Source organism: Tiliqua scincoides, chromosome 7 (assembly GCF_035046505.1).
Source record: "Tiliqua scincoides isolate rTilSci1 chromosome 7, rTilSci1.hap2, whole genome shotgun sequence".
NCBI lineage: Eukaryota > Metazoa > Chordata > Lepidosauria > Squamata > Scincidae > Tiliqua > Tiliqua scincoides.
Window position 1 is genome coordinate 66,956,926 of NC_089827.1, and position 20,900 is coordinate 66,977,825.

At 46.2% G+C, this 20,900-nt stretch overlaps 2 pseudogenes; both read right to left on the bottom strand.

Annotated features, from left to right (window-relative positions):
- Positions 1 to 1,196: 1,196 nt before the first annotated feature.
- Positions 1,197 to 1,316, bottom strand: LOC136657911 (5S ribosomal RNA; annotated as a pseudogene).
- Positions 1,317 to 8,763: 7,447 nt separating this feature from the next.
- On the bottom strand, positions 8,764 to 8,884 carry LOC136658176 (5S ribosomal RNA; annotated as a pseudogene).
- Between the last annotated feature and the right edge of the window lie 12,016 nt (positions 8,885 to 20,900).

Here is a 20,900-nt window from a genome sequence, read left to right on the forward strand (position 1 = left end):
GATCTGCCTGCTGAGGTCTGAGGTCATTGAGAGGAGCTCTGCTTGGGATTCCTTTGATGGCTATGATGATGCTGGTGGGGACACAAAAGAGAGCATCTTCCTTAACTATATCCATAATGCAAGCCTAGAATGTCTACTCAGTGGTAAGCCCCACTAAATTCAGTGGTATTCATTCCCATGTTTTATAGGAATACAACCCTAGGAACTCCCACCTCCATGATCCTGTCTGGCTCTGTCCATTGCCTTCCCTCCGAGGTTTGTTTAAACCAACCCTTCCTTGCTAGGTATATGGCTTGGTATGAGGTTTCTTGGGGTCTCCTACTTTGTATTGTACTCTACTGTGCTCTGTTGTTGGGTAGCCTAGTTTTTTTTGCATGTTGTTTGTTGTTTTAACTGGCTGTTTGGCTTATATGGGCTTTGGTTTTGTGTAGTAGAACATCCAGAGTGCATTTTTAAAGCAGAAAGATAGTACAGAAAACCTTTTAAATAAATTAAAACTAGGACATTCTAGAACTTTTGACTCTTTAAATTATATTAAGGGCATCTTTTATTTATTAGCCTGATTCCTCTTTAGGGTGCAATCCAAAATATAAGAAAGTGTATTGGACTGAATTATCCATTAGCGATCTCACCAACTCAGCATCTAATGTCCACAGACCTCACATCACATATAAGACTGTACTCACTTTCATCTCTTTTATCTTAAGTAATTTTTCTTTTCTTCTCTCAATATATGAGGAGGAGGTACCCTAGCTTAACAGAGCAGTACTCAGCTTGGGGAAATTAAATTGGGAACCATCTTAAGGTGAATCCATTCAGGAATAATTTTTAGGGCTTGGATGTGATATTTCAGCTCATCTGTGAAGCATCAAATATTCTTCCCATCAACATTGCTACTGCTGGTCCTCTCCGTGTCAGTGGTGTCACTAGGGTTTGCATCACACGGTGCACAAAGGCTGGCTTGTCACCCCCATGATGGACCTCCTCCCCTGCAGTAAGCAGGGAAACAGCCCGGGAGGTGGGTGTGATGATTGCCCCATGCTTGGTAGTTTTTTTGGCTGTTGTTTGATAGAATACAGGTATTTCAAAATGGTTTGTTTCATTGCATTCTGCATTAAATTACACGTCAGATAATAAATAACATGGTTGGTTGGTTGGTTGGTTGGCAACCTTCAGTCTCGAAAGACTATGGTATAAGCCTACAGCACTCGGTCTTCCCAGGCGGTCTCCCATCCAAGTACTAACCAGGCCTGACCCTGCTTAGCTTCTGAGATCAGACGGGATCAGGCATGTGCAGGGTAACAGTTGCTGTGATGGTATTATTAAAAAATATCAAGATTTTAAACATTTTGGCCAATAGTGATGTCATCACCCCCCTCCCTTATGCATCACCCATTGTCATTCATCTCCCAACTGGGCTCTCTGTCATATCTTCCCTGTATTTCTACAGCCTTCTTATAAATCTTCTGCTTTCATGTTAACATGTAGGCCAAGAACATGGGAAGGTTTTGTGTCCTGTTCACCCTCATTTTCTCTGAAATCAGATGTCTGTATGAGGACATTCACTGATCAAGGGGCTTAAGGTATTGCGTTCTAAGGTATAACTTAATGCCTCAATGAGTTTTAAATGTTTAAATTGTTGTATTGTTTTTCATTGCTTTGTTATTTTATGCAGTGAATGGCAGGTATAAGTGCATTAAGTACACAGAAACAAATAAAGACATACACAGCACAATCCCATGCGTGTCTACTCAAAAGAAAGTTTAATTCCTCCCACCATGTCTAAAATCTGCATACTAAGGACATATGTGAACTGAAACCATCTGAATAGCTGATTAGCATGCATTGATTTTTAGCAACAATAAAAATACAAAAGCATAGCAAAGTTGAGTCTTCTGCAAATAATGCTTAATTGGGAACTTTAGAAGGATGAAATCTCAGGAGATTTTGGCTAGCTTCTGCTTTGGAATGAATCTACATTATTTCATGGACAAACTGAGATCCTTGCAATGTCTTATTTTGCTGATGGAGCTATTTCAATCCTTACCGAAAGCAGATGCTAAAAACGTGGAAAATAATGTGCAAAAAAACGACCTGTTCCTTGTAAAGGAAAAGAGTAGCTTAAAATCTGATGGCAAGGTTCAGTGGCAGATACCAATTCCAAACCTGATGAGTCTTTATTCAGTGGCACAGCTAATGAAAGTGTAACCCAGTGCCAAGTGCAAAGTGATGCCCGGGAAGTGACATCACTTCTGGAATAGACATCATATGAAGACTTTTTTTAAAAAGTGAAAAATGGGGCAGTGCCATAGCTAAGGCATCTGCTATGTGGCGTCAAAGATTTTGGAGCCCCCCTCCATGATGAAATCAAATTTAATTTATTAAGTAAATAAATAAAACATTTTCTGGTAATTGGTCATAACTTTTGACAGAATCCAGATATTCCAGCTCCGTTTGTTTCATTGCATTCAGCATTAAATTACCTTTCCATTGATATATAACATGATGATATTATTCATACATACCAAGGTTTTCACAACAAACCGTTTTCTTGGAAGAGACAGTACTGTAGTCCCTGAGGCGCTGGCACTGCCCATGCAAATCCTTACCTGGTCCCCAACTCCCCTATGGGGACCACTGGATTAGAGTGACATGACAGCATGTCCTCAACACTACAAACTGAAACCGGTTTCCTATCTGTCTCGCTGTCATGATGGCCTAGTGACAACTGCCTCTTCTGCAAAGGGTCAGGCAATCTGTGAAAGCTCACAGAGACCTCAGGAAACTAGAATACATAGGATTCTTTGAAGCAAAATATGACAACTAAATAGAGCCCTTTCCAGAGCTTGGAGGGAAGGGATGAGATCAAGTACACCCAATTCATAACAACGTCTGAATAGTATCCTCCATGCGTACAGCTTTTTCAGGCATCCTGATTACCTGGGAAATCCTGGCACGCGTATGGTGGTGTGTGTGGGTGCTCTTTTCAGACTTTATCATGAATGTTTGGAAACAGGGCCCATGATCCTTCTTTCCCACCCTCCACTGCCATCTGCTAGGGACTGTAAAAGTGCAGAACAGGAGAAGAGTCAGCCGGTCCTTTCCTAGTGCTGAGGTTGAGACACCCATGAGTTGAGACACCCATGACACAAAAGAAAATTCATGGCTCTCCTCCATAACATTTGTTTGCCATGGCATTAACAGACACGTTTACTGGCTGACCCAGTGGTTTTCAACATTTTGCTTTGCACAGCACACACAAAATGGTCTTTGTTTCATGTGATATCACTTCCAGCTTCGAGGAGACTTTTCTGGGTGCTATGGTTCTGTTTCTAGGGCAACTGTCTGTAATCATGAATTGTCTGTCCTTCCTCCTCTGCCGGTAGAGGAAGAGTCTCAGAACCCAGAAGTTTCTCAGCTACTTTCAACCGCTGTGCTCCAAACTCTCACAGCTGTGATTCTTTCACAGCACACCAGTGTGCCGACGGCTGTGCCGTCACCGACCTCACCAGACGCTGGCTGAAGCAGTCAGTCCCCATATTCCGCTCTGCCCACTGGAGTCCCACCACCTCCTCCGCATCTGCGAAAGAAAGTGACAAAGCACCTCGCGGCCCAGTGCCTGAAATAGAAGCGGCACAGCCTCCTTCCGCATCTCTGGCATTTGGCTGGCAAACGCATGAGCTGCAGCCTGCCGTGAGCTTTCTCTCCAGCCAGAAGTGGAAGACGAAGTGGCAGAAAGTGAGAGAGAGCAAGTGGGCGGGCGGGGAGGGGTACAGCTGTCAGCCTGTTACGCTTGCCTGACAGTTCTGTTTGGGAACGCAGGCTCAAAGAAGCGCCGCAAACGAACACGCTGTGAGCTCTGTTTTATGTAACATCTGTCTTCAGCCTTAGATAGCAATGCGGCTCTCCAACATGAAAGAAGCCAAGTTGTTTTGATTCATAAGACCGTACATTCCAGTCGCATGTAATGCACCAGCTTGGCCTCTACGTAAAAAGACAAGAGAACAAAATTGTTGCGGTTTTTCCCCCCTTCATGCAAAGCTCTCCCTTAAGGGAAAGTCACGGAGGCCTCGCCGTCTACGGTTGTGCAAACGATTCTCTGGGAGACATGAAATGAAAAACACTGGCAATTCTGAAGAGTACAACAAAGGACATCTGGACCCAGCACTGGTTATCTTTGGCAACTGTCACCTGCCAAATTTGTTGCTGTCTGACAGCTCCCCATTTAGCAGTGCAAGGAAAGAGCTGGAAGAAAGCCTACGACAGGCATGTCATGCAACTCTTGACAATTATTGTAGTGTTTTTCCCAAGACTTCTTTTCTCATTTAAAGTTTATCTACAAACAGCCAAATTGGCCAATACAGGCCTTCATCAATCAGCACAGTTCCATGAGAATACAATACATTCACCCTTAGGTAAAGGGAAAGATAAATATCCAACATCAGCATGAATGGGCTTTCCATTAACCCTCCTATCAAGCTAATGTTCTGCAAGCCTGCTCAAAGAAAACTAATCTTTTGGCAAAAGGCAGACCTTGATTATGGAGAGTACCTGAATCTTTGTTATAATAGTACTTAAAATTACAGTTTTAGGTTGCAATCCTAACCAATTTTTCAGCACTGACTTAAGGGCAATGCAACTCGGAGGTAAAGGAATGAACACTGCCTTACCTTGAGGAGGCCCATGGCTGCACCCCAACTGCAGGATGCAGCACATGCCCCCCCCCCCAGCACAGCTATGCCAGTGCTGGGAAGTTGGTTAGGATTGCGCTCTTAATCACTTACAGCCCATTCCTGAGCTCGCACCGCCAGTGCTCTGCTGGTGGTGAGTGTCACAAACATGCTATAAAACACGTTCGTAGGAAGGCCCATAGCCAGGGAGACAGACCAGGGACAGACTGCACTTGCTCCTGGTGTGGAAGGGATTGTCACTCCTGGATTGGCCTTTTCAGCCACACTAGACGCTGTGCCAGAACCACCTTTCAGAGCGTGATACCATAGTCTTTCGAGACTGAAGGTTGCCAATACAACCCTCAGCACCAGCCGGCACTAGGTTAGCACCAATGGATCACCAGTGCTCCGCAGCTCGGCAGTCACATGGATCACCAGGTGGTGGAGAGATGAGTGGAGATGGGGGGAGGCGGGGAGAAGACGTTCTGGGGTGGGGGGAGGAGGAGGGAGGGTGGGGAGAGGGTAGGGAGGAGGTGTGCCAGGGGGAGAGAGCAGGGCAGGAGGAAGGAGGGACCAGTGGAGCTCTGCTCCACCAGATCCTGAACCTCCATGTCCATTCCACCGCCTGACACGGAGGCTCTTGACTCAACCCAAGGGTTGCTGTAGAATTGAGTAGCCTCATTGGGGTGGACTATTTTCCTCACCTGGGGGAAGAGGACAAACGTCTTATCCCTCATAGCTGTGTATTTAAACTTCCATATAAATATTAATATGTAGAAAGCATTCGACAGCTTTCAAAATAAATCTGTGCTAACATATAACATAGTGTTTCATTTCATCACAAGGTATGAGATCTGATTTAAGCCACTCCACAAGATTCCCTGCATCGCAGTATTAACTTTGCTGAACGGCCCTCTGTGAGAACTACAATAGTAGTATAAGGACCCCCTCTTCTGTCAAAATACTGGAACCACATGGTGTTCAAAACATACGTGACCGGAAGCACGTGGTCAGATGCGGAAATACGTCAGCGGAAACCACGCCCCGGAAGGGGTGGAGGGTAGGCACGTGACCCTTCTAGGAACTCCTCTCGAGACTCCTGACCACGTGGTGGGGGTTTCAGAATGGCTGGAACAATAGGGAGGGTGATGCCCAATGGACGCCATTTTCTGCACCGCCCCCGGAAATGGGGTGCCATGTGACCCCCTCTAGGAACTCTTCTCGGGGCCCTGGACCAATAGGAGGGGGTTTTGGGACCATGGGAGCGCCACGTGGTGTGGAGGGTGGTCCTGGGGCGTTCTCATTTTTATCACACTTGCATGGGACAGATGGGTAACAGCGGCTTTCTTCATCTAAGGTGAGCTTGTACATAAGATGTAGAGAGGGACTTTCGTAATTGTCTGAGCTGGTACTATGATAACGCCTCCTCTGCTTTTTTCGCGGTGGGGCAGCTGTGTGCTTGGCTCTGTAGGCCTCTTGGGTGTCTCTAGGGAAGAGACTGGTGCATTTTCCACAGTGGCCGCGACTGTGGCTGTCGCGTTCTCACCCGGTTGTTCGACGTGATGCAAATATGCAGCCCAGTCTATTGCTGCAACACCTTGCTCTGGCTCCAGGTTATAAAAATTGAGTGTGGCCCCTAAACACTGGCTGTCTGCCAAGTCACGTCAAGTTCCATGGGTCTCTCCATTTTTTGCTTGTTTGTTGTGGTAAGTCTTGGCTGGCTGCAAAAAAAAGAAGAGGGCTTTTCCCCCTCTCCCCAGCGGTTTAAATGCCTTCCCCTTTCATAGACATGCCCTGGCATGTCCTCGGGACCCCCCTCCACACCACACTGCCGGTCCCGTGGTCCCCAAACCCCCTCCTATTGGTCCAGGGCCCCGAGGGGAGTTCCTGGGGGTCACATTGCACCCATTCCCAGGGGCGGCGCAGAAAATGGTGCCCGTTGGGCGCCGCACTCCCCATTGGTCCAGTCATTCTGAAACCCCACCACGTGGTCAGGGGTCTCAAGAGGAGTTCCTAGAGGGGTCACATACCCACCCTCCACCCCTTCCGGGGCATGGTTTCCACCGATGTATTTCCGCATCTGACCACATGCTTCCAGTCACATGTGTTTTGAACACCACCTGGTTCCAGTATTTTGACAGAAGGGGGGGGGGGTCCTTACATGAAGAAAAAAAAAAGTAATTTTTAAAATCATTTAAAGTGGAAAAGTAGCAGAAAAAACCATGCCACAAAAATGCCAAAAACTTACTCTGAATTAAATTATGCCTTTAAAAAAATACCCAGCTTGTCTTCCTTGTTCATGAAGTATTTGTTGCACTCTAAATGGAAACTGTTCTCAATGTGAGCATGGATTTAACATCAAGCATATGAACTGTCATTGATTTCGAGCCAAGGACTGTGGCCAATTATTGCTGGTCTTGTCCTGCATTATTAAACAGGAAATCCAAACCAGACAGAAATAATACTTTTGCTTAAAGACATTGTCAACACAAAAATCAAACAAATTCAATATTTTCAAGGAAAAACCAGAATCCCAGTTCAGAAAACATGAAAGACTGGCAAAATAATTTATGGAGTGAGGCAGAGTCTGCTGTCCCCAGTGGAACCCATTCCACACATTCAATGAATTTATTGGATTGATGGAGCCGTATTGCGATTCCATATTCAGGCTGGGTCAGAGGTATATAAATATCAGGGTTGGGAACTCGTCACATGATTCGAGTCTGAGTCGCAAAAGCACACATGCTTCACTGACTCATGTACACTCAAGTCGGGCATGTCACTGACTCGGGCACTAACTCAGATTTGAGCCACTGACTTGGAAATGAGTCCCCATGGGTACAGACTCAAATCTGTCTGTGTCTGGGTGTGTTTACTTACTTTTTTTGGCTTAGGATTGGCTGGAAGGCGGGAATGGAGGCAGAGAATCCAAAAAGCGATTCTTCACAGCTCCAGCCATTGTTACCTGGAAGGAAGAAGCTGCCTCACTGAATGACTGGCTGTAATGGGACTACTTCTAAGTAGAGCTATAAAGGATTGGGTCATACTCTTAACGTAAGCTGCCTTGTGACCATTCTCCCACTTGCTGCTTTTATCCCCTCCCGCTGTTCAACCTGTCCCTTCCTGCCTTGCTGAGCTTGAATGCCTCTCCCAGTCCCTTTCAGTCCATGTCCTCGCATGACTGACCCCAAAGACTCTGACACGAGTCAAAATGACTCGGAAATTTGGGGGGTGAGTCAGCAAAAGATGCCTGCTAGGATTCGTGCATGACTCAAGTTGCACAGGGGGAAGACTCGGAACGCTAACCTCGGCTCAGTGCCAAGTTCTCATCCCTGATAAATATACTTTTTTTTTTCTCCACACTTGGAACGGAAAGTAAATGGACTTCTGTCTGTCAGAAACAGAATCTGTCATGTGTATTAAGACCACTCTAGAGGTGATGTCAAACACATAGTTTAGTCCTGAATGTTTGTGGGAAGAATGCACAAACCTGTTTTGGAGGGGGAGCAGTAGTATACAGCCACAGGACAGGAATCGGGGAGTAAAATCCCCAGGGCCCAGGCTTCCAGGGGGCCCAAGTCAAACAGAACAAACTATACATTACAAAACTAATTCATTCAGGGTTGCTTTTCCACTACAGCTTTAATCCACTCTCAATGCTCTTTTATTCCCCCAATGCATCCCGGAGAACGTATTTTTGTTAAGGATAGCTCTAACAGCTCTCTGATTCCTTAACAAACTACAGTCCCACCAGAATGCCTTGGGGGAATAGACATGCGTTAAAGCTGTAGTGAAAATGCAGCCCAGATGTTCTCCATGAGCACCAACGTGTATTAGTACAATTAAAACATGGGAAAGCGAAATTTGCACCTTCAAAGCAGAACTACTAGGCCCCAGCAGTATAATAACAATAACAATAACAATAACAATAACAATAACAATAATAATAATAAATAAAGGGAGCAGGCAAGTTTATTTTACCTGGGCTTTGTTTTAAAATAATAACAAGGGAGAGAGTTAAAGCCATCCTTAGATGCCCATGCATTATTATTAGGTTGGTTCGCAACCTTCAGTCTCGAAAGACTATGGTATAAGCCTACAGCACCCGGTATTCCCAGGTGGTCTCCCATCCAAGTACTAACCAGGCCTGACCCTGCTTAGCTTCCAAGATCAGATGAGATCAGGCATATGCAGGGTAATGATCTGATCTTGGAAGCTAAGCAGGGTCAGGCCTGGTTAGAACTTGGATGGGAGACTGCCTGGGAATACCGGGTGCTGTAGGCTTATACCATAGTCTTTCGAGACTGAAGGTTGCCAACCATTATTATTAGAAGAAAAATCAAATGAAGAGGACTTTGTTGAGATAGAAGAAAAGAAACACAGCAGCATTACTCAAAGTAAGGATGTTATCCCATTCAGATAAATGTTTTCATTTAGTTCCAATCTTGCTCATGCCAAGTTAAAACTGTCGCTTAAAAATTTGTAGTAACAACTGGTTTGTAGGAAAGCTTCGGAAGGGGCGGGGAGGCAATCAGGCATCTTTCCCCATGCCCAATCCAACTCTCAGCATCCCTGTCACAGGGGCCCTGATCCAGATTGAAACCATGCTGTGAGGGAGGGCAAAAGTGTCGCTGCTAGTGTTGATTCAAATATTACCTCCTCAGCATGTCTTCTTTTGACAGCCTCTTCTGTGTGGCCAGCACTCCGTGAAGCTCTTTTTTCCTAACTTATGAATCATAAGAGCTGGCTGGATTGTGCGGTCAACAGGATCTCACCCACACAGCTTTCTAGAGCCCCCATCACTCAGAAGTGGTTTTCAACAGCCACCTTTAAGTAAAAGTCTGAATTAGCCTTTACGTAGCTTGCAACTCTAGGCACCCTGGAGCATGAAAAGATTCAATTTGTGTTTAAACTCTGACCGCCCTCTCACTTTACCAAACATCAACAGTTTCTCTTCCATTTCCCCTTCTTTTCCATTCTTTGCTGCTATACATGTGCAGATGTGGGAGATGCCTTTGCTAGTGTTCATTATTAGAAGTGGGCAACTCTTCTCAAAATTAAGTGAGAATTAGATGAATACCTGGTGTACCCTTAAGCTCTAGAATTCCCCCAAATTAACTGTGAAGTGCAGGGTTGACCCATCCATGAGACCAACTAAGGACCCAATCTTATCCAATTTTCCAGTGCCTGTGCAACTGTGCTAATGGGGCAGGCACTGCATCTTGTAGTGGGGCAGCAGTCACAGAGGCGTCCTTAAGGTATGGGAACATTTGTTCCCTTACCATGGGGCTGCATTGTAGTTGCACCGGGCCTGGAAAATTGGATAGGATTGGGCCCTAAAGCAGTTATGTCAGGAAGCAAGCTTGGTGAGAGGCACCTATCTGTGTCTGTGCACTGCTGTTCCATCTCCTTCTACTCCCTAGATCAGAAAAGGAGAGGAGGACCAGAAGGAAGAGGAAATGGGGGGGGGGGGAGGAGAATGGCAGAACCATAGGCTGGCACACAGTCCTGGACAACACAGTCCTGGAACGAGCTGGAATCCCTAGCATGTACGCACTGCTTAAACAGAGACGCCTGCGTTGGCTCGGTCATGTTGTGAGATTGGATGATGGCCAGATCCCAAAGGATCTCCTCTATGGAGAACTCGTGCAAGGAAAGCGCCCTACAGGTAGACCACAGCTGCAATACAAGGACATCTGCAAGAGGGATCTGAAGGCCTTAGGAGTGGACCTCAACAAGTGGGAAACCCTGGCCTCTGAGCGGCCTGCTTGGAGGCAGGCTGTGCAGCATGGCCTTCCTAGTTTGAAGAGACACTTGGCCAACAGTCTGAGGCAAAGAGGCAAAGAAGGAAGGCCCGTAGCCAGGGAGACAGACCAGGGACACATTACACTTGCTCCCAGTGTGGAAGGGATTGTCACTCCCGAATCGACCTTTTCAGCCACACTAGAAACTGTGCCAGAACCACCATCCAGAGCGCGATACCATAGTCTTTCGAGACTGAAGGTTGCCAACAACAGAACTCTGGTAGTAAACAGATGACAAAGAAGACCGCTCTGATTAATTGCGTACCACAATGAGCAACTGTGCCTCCCATTGAATGTAAAGTGCAGCTAATTAAAGAGCCACGCCTGCCACAGTGTCAGAACTAATTAACCAGAATCTCCCCACATGCTTTCATCTCTAGATGATGGAGAAGACTTCTGGCATCTAGAAAGAACATAAGAACAGCCCTGCTGGATCAGGCCATAGGCCCATCTAGTTCAGCTTCCTGTGGTCCAAATCCTAACCAACTTTTCAGCACTGGCATAGATGGGCCAATGGGGCATGTGCTGCATTCTGCAGTTGGGTGGCACTCATGGAGGCCTCCTCAAAGTACGGAAATGTTTGTTCAGTAACCTCGGAGCTGCATTGCCCTTATGTCAGTGCTGAAAAGTGAGTTAGGATTGCCCCCTGTATCTCACCACCAAATGCCCACCAAATGCTTCAGGGAGCACACAGGACAACAAGAGACCTGCATCCTGGTGTCCTCCCTTGCATCTGGCATTCTGATGTAGCCCATTTCTAAAAACAGGAGGTTGCACATGCCCATTATGGCTTGTAACCCGTAATGGATTTTTCCTCCAGAAACTTGTCCAATCCCCTTTTAAAGACATCTAGGCCAGATGCCATCACCACATCCTGTGGCAAGGAGTTCCATAGACCACACGATGCGTAAAGAAATATTTTATTTTGTCTGTCCTAACACTCCCAACACTCAATTTTAGCAGATGTCCCCCGGTTCTGGTGTTATGTGAGAGGAAAAAGAGCATCTCCCTATCTACTCTAAATCCTGTGAACAACACTCTATCTATCCCCTGCATAATTTTGTATGTCTCAATCATGTCCCGTCCCCCCCCAGGTGCCTTTTTTCTAGACTGAAGAGCTCCAAACGCTGTAGCCTTTGCTCATAAGGGAGGTGCCCCAGCCCAGTAATCATTTTAGTTGCTGTACTTTAGTAGTAAGTGCTAAGGTTGTCTTATGCATCCTGTGACACTGCAACTTTATAGTACAGGAGTGCTGGGGATATAAATCAGTCTGGAAATCAAGTTTGGTGTCAGAATGCAAAATTAAAAATGCAAGCAACGTGGGAATAATAACTGTCTCAGTGAAGCTGAAAGGTCAGGGAAAATGTTGTCAAAGTTGATTAAAATGCCATTTATTTAATGAATCAAGCCTACAGAGAAAAACCACAGATATTTACCACTTCTTTGTTCTCACATCTGAAAGGAGAGGAGCAGAACAGGAAGATTAAGACAGATTTACCTTCGAAAGTGAGGCTGACTGCTATTAAATTCCAAGAAGCGCAATGATTTATGAAAGGCATTGCCTCTTCACCTGTATCCAAAAAATGAGAAGGAACAATAGGTCATTGTGCAATAAACTTTGAATGAAAACATAAAACCACTGACTTTGGATTGCGTACAGCTCCCATGATAAAAGACAGGGCTGTTTGAGGAATTAGGACCATAGCTTTGAAAGAGCAATTGTTCAGAAATCTAGACTTTGTTTTAATGGAGACCACAAAGGACACAGTGGGTGCCAGCAAAATGGTGAGGTGAAATAGCATACGAAGGAGCAGAATGAACTTTGGTGGTGTCAGTAGCATCACAACAGAGGTGTGGCGCATGTGGACTGCACCAGATATCACCTTCAGGAGCGGAGACACCACACCATCCAAACCTCTGTTCAAAATCTTTGACCTGCTCCAGGCCCAGCTGCCTCACACTCTCAACACTGTTTTCTCTGTTATGTTTTGTCACTCAAAAACACAAGCAACTGAGCCTGGAGCAGGTTGGTTAGCAACCTTCAGTCTCGAAAGACTATGGTATATAAGCCTACAGCACCCGGTATTCCCAGGCGGTCTCCCATCCAAGTACTAACCAGGCCTGACCCTGCTTATCTTCCAAGATCAGGTTGAAGACTGCTGAATGGAGGCTGTCTGGAGATGGGCTTTCTGCAGTAAAATGAATGCAATTGCACAGAAGTTCAGAGGCGACAAGAGACAGGGTTGGGAACTAGCAGTTATGCTGGATCCCAACCCCTGTTCCCAGGGAGTTCAGAGTGGCTTCAAGCTGCTTCGCACTGCTCAGACTTGCACCACCTCAGGAGGTGGCGCAAGTCCAAGGAGACCCATAGAGGCCAGGGCGCCTTACCTGGAGGTAGGGGACAAAGTTTTCCCTTACTCCTGGCTGAGCCACTTTGGGCCCCTATTCTGTGCTGGATACAGAACAGTCTTGCCTGTTCCAGCACAGGATAGGATTGCGCCCTTAGCCTGCTACCAGGAGTGCCAGCAAGAAGGCCTGAACCTTCCTGCCCCCACCATCAGAGATGTTCCCACTTGCCCAAGCAGGTAACATGATGGGAGAGGTGGGGCGGGGGTGGCGGGAGGATGAAACAGAGGCGAGGAGGGTGCAAAATGGCACAGGGGATGCACGGATCAGGTACCCCACTGACCCCCCACTGGAAGCTCACCCGCCTAGCGCCCCACCCCTTACCTGCCACACTCAGGGTGGCAGGAAGCCAGGAGGGGAGCCTGGCTGCTGTCAGCCACACTCACAATATGACGTAGAGGGCACACAGCGCTTTACGGAAGCAGGCGAAGCCCCAGCACACCATCTTCCCAGGCAGGAGCGGCCAAGCCCCCCTTTCCCTCCCCCGCAGCACAAAACAATCTCCCGCTCCCCCCAAGGGGAAAGCAGCAGCTGCCCGTCCTGCCCCTTTAAATCCCAGCCTGCAGGAGCCAGAGCAGATAGCTGAAAGAGCCACATGCAGCTCTAAAAACACAGGTTGCCGATCCCAGGGCTAAGAGAATGATTGTTCTTTTACCTAGAAGAGACCTCTTGAACTGCCCCCACCCCACCATAGGATGCAGCAGTTGCCATTTTGAAGTCACTCCATATGTGGCAGAGGGGATAGGATTGGGCCCTTAAGTTACTAACTTGCAGGTCATTTTCACTTTATTTTGAAATTTCCCCTTTTATTAGAGAAGGTGACATACTTTTCATATTTTGTTTAACATTTTTTGACATAATACCTAAAAAAAATGGACTTCATTTTTAAAGGACTTATGGTTAGAATCCATTTAAATTTCTTGCTCATTCTTCTAGTCTTCTTTTGCTGTCGGTTTAAGGTACTGTGCAATTGAACAGTGTCTCCAGTCTTTGCAACTACTTTGAATTCTTCCTTTCCTTCAATATATTGATATTAATACACTGTTCTCACAAACAGATTACGAACACATCAGTCCCTGAGATTGTTTGACCATTATTGGACCAGACCAGACCTCTTTCCATTATTTTTTCAAGTCTTTCCTGTTCCGTCTTAATTATTCTTTACTTACTATTTTCTTGTAAGGGAGAAATCACTTAAATCATGAAGAAAAAAAAAAAACTTTGACTGATAGAAAATCCATCTGTCTAGAAAACCAGCAAGAAACAATGGTTGTTTTTGGGAATACAGTACTAATGCTGCATAATAGAGCAAAGAAAACTACCTTTGGGAACTTCAAAGGAGTAAGGCTACAGTCCTATCCACAGTTACCTGGGAGTAAGAGCCATTGACTATAATGGAACTTACTTCTAAGTAGACATGCCTAGGATTTGGTTCCAAGAATCTTCCCATTGGCACCATCATCAATTATCATATCACAGTTAGGTTGCAATCTTATGCACACTTTCCCTAGAGTAAACCTAACTAAAGACAATGGAACTTGCTTCTGAGTAGATGACCATTGGATTGTGCTCTTAATCCACCATGTTGCATAGAATAAAAAAGTAAAATGTTTAAAATACAATGTTTAACAAAACACTGTAAATGCCTACAGTTTATAAAAGAGCATTAATGATTATTTCAGGGGGGAAATGGGCCTCCCGGAGACATATTAGTTAGAAAATTAATTCAAGCTAATTAGAGCTGTGGTGAAATTATTCTTAAGAGATCAAGAGCTGCGAAGAAGGCACAAGGTACAGTGGAAATTCCATACAAAATGATGAGAGCTTAATGAGATTTGGGACATTACCAAGATGGTTAAGCTGGCTTATTTTATAAGGGCTCAGATGAGTAGGTAAACTTCTGACAACTTCCAGACCAGAAGGAAATCTTAATTTAGGAAGTTCTGGAAATCAAGTCCTAAGACTTATTATTACCATTCATTTTGGCTTTGATTCATAAGCAGTCTTACATTCAAACAATTTTTTCCTTGTCTGTTTTATGCTGCTTATATATTACTGTTATGGAAGTAATAAAAGAATAAATTCCAAAAAGTATGCATTCTTTTTTTTTCATGCTACATCAGCTGACATATCTGGAAGACATTTACGGCTGGATATAATAATTTTTTCATGTTGACCAAAGCATTTCATTTTAAATAAGTTAGCAAGGCGCTGCAATAAAAAGAGAGCTTTGTCTTAGAACAATGATTTCCAAACTTTTCAGTACTGGGACCCACTTTTTAAAATGCATCTTTGTCCCTGGACATTCACGTATGGGATTTTTCTTCTCTCTCTCTCTCTCTCTCTCTCTCTCTCTCTCTCTCTCTCACTTGTATCCCAGCCATTTGCATCCCATTGTAACTGGGCAACAAGCAAACTCTAACTGGGCAACAATACCAAATTATATATCCTAAGCCTCTTATCCCAGCCCTAACCCTAACCTTTGTGTTTTAAAAATGAAAAAGTACACCTAATATAAATATACATATTGTTGGCAACCTTCAGTCTCGAAAGACTCTGGTATCACACTCTGAAAGGTGGTTCTGGAACAGTGTCTAGTGTGGCTGAAAAGGCCAATTCGGGAGTGACAATCCCTTCCACACCGGGAGCAAGTGCAGTCTGTCCCTGGTCTGTCTCCCTGGCTATGGGCCTTCCTTCTTTGCCTCTTAGCCTCAGACTGTTGGCCAAGTGTCTGTTCAAACTGGGAAAGGCCATGCTGCACAGCCTGCCTCCAAGCGGGCCGAGGGTTTCCCACCTGTTGAGGTCCACTGAAGGCCTTAGGGCCTTCAGATCCCTCTTGCAGATGTCCTTGTATCACAGCTGTGGTCTACCTGTAGGGCGCTTTCCTTGCACGAGTTCTCCATAGAGGAGATCCTTTGGGATCCGGCCATCATCCATTCTCACGACATGACCGAGCCAATGCAGGCGTCTCTGTTTCAGCAGTGCATACATGCTAGGGATTCCAGCTCGTTCCAGGACTGTGTTGTTTGGAACTTTGTCCTGCCAGGTGATGCCGAGGCATCTTCGCTCACAATAGGAGAGGAAACTGAACGCTTTCCACATGCGCTGCCTCCGATGCATTCTCGGCATCACCTGGCAGGACAAATATACATATATTGGAATACAAATGCCCAGGATGCAAAAAGAACAGACACAAATGTCCACTCCTGAAACACCTTTGACCAGAACGGTTATCCAGGACACAATGGTTGTTAGTGGCATTGCTTGTGAGGTGGGGCCACACTGGGTGACATGCACAGGGGGGTGACAATATTATTGGCCAAAATTTTTAAAATCTTGGTATTTTCAAATAATACAACCATGTTATATATCACTTGATATATAACAGTGATATATAACAGTGGGCAGGAGGTCTGGTCTAGAGGGTAGAGCCTCCGTCTGCCTGAAGATAACATCCACAAGGTCGCCAGTTCGAGGCCACCGGCACCGTGCGACCTTGAAGCAGCTGACAAGCTGAAGCCGAGCAAATTCCATCTGCTCTGAGCGTGGGAGGATGGAGGCCAGAATGTGAAGCCAGATAGGAATGAAACATCTGAATGTAGTGGTTCTTGAAAGAAAGAACCTTCTTTCAATGGTAAAAATCCCTATTTAATAAGGGATTTAATAAAGCCTGCCTATGTAAACCGCCTTGAATAAAGTCTTGAATAAAGACCAAGAAAGGCGGTATATAAATACCTGTTGTTGTTGTTGTTGTTGTTGTTGTTGTTGTTGCTGATGCATCATTTCATGCAGAGTGCAATGAAACCACATTGAAATATCGCGATTCTATCAAAATTTATAGCCAACAATTCCAGCGGGGCAGGGCAATGGTGCATCAGCATGCCCAATGCTCAGGCATTGCCACACCAACTGCATGGGCGGAGGTCCATCATGGGGGTGACACACTGGCCTCTGGCACCAGGTGATGCAAACCCTCGTGACACCACTGATAGTCATGTCATTATTGCTGATACACCTGTCTTCGCTCCATTCGGCGACTGCGTATTCAGCATTTGTAGAGGGCTGAACCAAATTATTCCTCCGTGCTGCCTGGAACCCTCACTTCCAAAGAACGTTTTACAGAATTATTGAACCACACGGCAACATTCAGCATTCTTGTCCCGCGCTGGTCCTAAAAATGGAAACAGAATCCTTTGCAAACGCTTGTTCTAGTTGTAGTAATTAACGCTCCATTTGCCAAGATGGGACGTTAGTGACAGCTTGCTTCCAAAGCTGGTTTAGTGACATTGAAAAGGTATTGTTGCCACTGCGGGGAGTCCATCTTCTGCCTGTTTGGCAGGTGGCTTGCTATTAGTTCGCAATGATCTGTTGAAGTCCTGTAATGGAAGCTATTAGTTAGCAGGCATTTTCTCCTATTGGAAATCTATCTGCAGCGGAGGGAAGTCTGAGATCTTCTGTTCTGCTGGGGTGTGAACGTGGGAAAGAAAAGCAGCTTACAGTTTTGAATTTGAGGAAGACTGAGTCTTAAACTGGAATTAGCTAACCTGGAGACAGAAGATGCTGCGTCCAGGACACTCTAATCTGAAGCAGCTAAGGCTCCATTCCTACAAAATGCCTGGCATAGGTCTGTTGAGACCCATAAGTGATCGGTCACGTTATTGGGGCTAAGTAAAAAAATATGTTTGTTTACCTCTTGCTGCCTGTCTTATCCTCCACCATTGGGTGCCGTGCATGTTTTGTCAGCCCAACGGTGGGCTAGGTTTGAGTAGTATGCCTGGAACTTCTCATCAGTGGCATAGCTAGAGGGGGTGCAAAGCACTAAATTTTGCAGGGAGCCTCACCACAGTGTGCAAGTGGCGCCCCTGCTTTGGAATTATTCCAGGAGGTGAGAGCAAAACGAAGGCGTTTTCCTCCATTTTGTTCCCACCGCCCAGAATGACTCCAAAGGGGAGGGGTCAAAAGGATTTTTTTTTTTCAGGATTACTTGAGCGAGAAAGCTTGAAGGAGCAGAACTGTGCAGTTCAGGCGGTGATGTTAAGAGCACTTGTGCACTTTTTTTGCAGGAGGAAGCACTTGCCAATATGAAAAAGTACTACAATTGTTTCTGTTCTTAAAATAAGATCATTCTTATAATGGAGGCTGTCATGTCACTAATTTAAAAGTCAACTGACTCCACCCAACTTGCAAAATCCTAGGAGGAATCCCACTGACTACAGCTCTGCATGGGATCTATAGATTAGCCAAGATTTTCAACCATTTCTTTTTTTGCCCTTAAACTCTTCTTCTCTCCAACATTCATGTCCCAGGAAGCCATTCCAGCTGCCATTCCATAACAATCTGGAGGCATTGAAACAATTTTCAGTGGGAACCCTAAGTGCCTCTGGGACCCCAAGTGTCAGGTAAACTGAGAGTTTAGCATCTGGGTGAGGAGAAGGCAAGTAGACCTCTGCGTTTTGGAGAAGGAGAGGAGGAAGACGACGAGAGGGTAAGTGTACTCTTTCTAAATCTTTGTCTTTCTAACTCCCTGTCTTCTAACCTTAACTTTAACTTTAAATCAACCTTAAAGCAAAATTGAAAGTTAGCACCTAAGGGAGGTGCGTAGGTCTACTCTGAGCAGGAGCAGAGTCCTACTCGTGAGTAAGAGCCCAAGGGTCAGGTACTTAAATCAGAGTTGAAAGTTAGCTGCACCTAAGTTAGCACCTAATCGAAGGAAGGGAGGAGGATAAAGTGGAAAGCAGGTTTTTCTACTTTGTTTTAAATTAACCCTATACTCAACCCAAGTTAAACTTAATCCAAGTTAGAACATAGCCTAAACAGTTCAGTAAATTGGGACACAGGATCTAGAAAGCAATAAATAATTAAACAAACTCAAATAAAAACTAGCTTGAGGTTACAAAACAGTCTAGCCTAAGAGAACAGAACTAGGAGGGAAAGAACCTAGTAAGGGAGCAATTCCCAACCACCCAGGCAGAGTCCATTTTAGAATTTCAGCATCACCACCTTAGGAGGTGATAAGAGCCCCATTAGGCTAATCCAAGCACTCTATTCAGGAGCCTGCAGAGTAGGTTACGCCCATCAGCAGTCTTTTGTCTTCCTGAGCTTTTGTAAACTCACCTGGGAAGACCAGCCCCCCTTTCAATCAGGAAGGAAGGAGGGAGGAGGAGCCAGCCAGGAGAATAAAGCTAGGCCTGCCATCGCGTGTGGCTCTCTCCAGATGCGTGTGGCCTCTGGGAATCCTAAGTGCCTCTGGGACCCCAAGTGTCAGGTAAACTGAGAGTTCAGCAGCAGGGTGAGGAGGCCACGGCCCCATACACTGCCCTTCCTCTTCCCTTGAGAAGAGGGCTGCTATCCAGTACAGGGTTTTTAAAAGGACCCCTAAATAAAACAACAACAATAACAAAAAAGCTATGCAGTCAGACAGCCAGCAGCAGGGTGGGGACTATCCAGTGTTCTGCATTGAGTGCCACATGTATGATTATATGCCTCTGGGGCATAAGTCATGGGTGTGTCCTCGGTGCAAGGAGCTCCAGGGTCTAAGGGAACGCGTCTGCTCCCTTGAAGCCTTGGTGGCCGACCTGGAGAAGCGCAGACAGGCAGAAGAGGACTGTGGGGAGACTTCCGGGGATGATCAGGCTTCGTCCCAACCTCAGACGTGCAGCTCCTCGGCTGCCCGGGTGGGAAGCCTCGGGACTGGAGGACGTCATCCTGGAGAGGAGGAAAACAATCCCCTAGGGAGGACCCCTTCTCCAGGGGATGGGCCTGTATCCGAACGCACTTGGGATGCTCCTCGGCGGGAGGGGGGTCGGGGGCTTCTTGTAGTGGGGGATTCGATTATTAGAAACATAGAGAGGGGGGTTTGCGATGGATGTGAGGACCGCATGGTGACTTGCCTGCCTGGTGTGAAGGTGGCGGACATCACTTCTCGTCTAGACAGGCTAGTAGACAGTGCTGGGAGAGAGATAGCGGCTGTGGTGCATGTCGGCACCAACAACGTGGGCAAGTGTAGCTGGGAGGTCCTGGAGGCCAAATTTAGGCTTTTAGGCAGGAAGCTGAAAGCCAGGATCTCAAAGGTAGCATTCTCTGAAGTGCTACCTGTTCCACGCGCAGGGCCAGCTAGGCAGGTGGAGATCAGGGGTCTCAATGCGTGGATGAGACGGTGGTGTAGGGAGGAGGGGTTTAGATTCGTTAGGCACTGGGGAACGTTTTGGGACAAGCGGGGCCTGTACAAGAGGGACGGGCTCCACTTGAACCTGAATGGAACCAGACTGCTGGCGCATAACATTAAAAAGGTGGCAAAGCAGCTTTTAAACTGATCCCTGGGGGAAGGCCGACTGGAGCCGAGGGGCATCCGGTTCGGGACTCCTCATCCCTATGGGATGAGGATGGGGAGGTTAGAGAATAACAAGACAAAGGCAGAGTAGGAGAAGAAATTGGGAAAGGTAGTGTGATGGGATGTGATAGACGGTTTGGCACAATGAGAGGATGCGGGGACAAAGGAGCGAATAAGCAGCCCATCCTAGGGCATTCCGTGTACAAATGCTTTTATATGAATGCCCGAAGTCTACGAGCAAAGGTGGGAGAACTGGAATGTCTGGTGACAAGGGAAAACATTGACATAGTGGGCATAACGGAAACCTGGTGGAATGCGGAGAATCAGTGGGATACCGCAATCCCGGGCTATAAACTCTACAGGAGGGACAGGCAGGGGCGTGTTGGAGGTGGGGTGGCCGTTTATGTTAAGGAAGGGATAGAATCCAGCAAAGTAGAGATTGAAGGTGGGTCCGACTCCACCGTAGAATCTCTGTGGGTTAAATTACCAGGCTTGTGCAGCCTGGGGGCGTGCTGGGGGCGTGCTATCATCCTCCAGACCAGAAATCGGGTGGGGACCTTGAAATGAGGAAACAGATCAGGGAGGTGACAAGGAGGGACAGGGTTGTAATCATGGGGGACTTCAATTATCCTCATATTGACTGGGTCAATTTGTGTTCTGGTCACGATAAGGAAACCGGATTTCTTGACG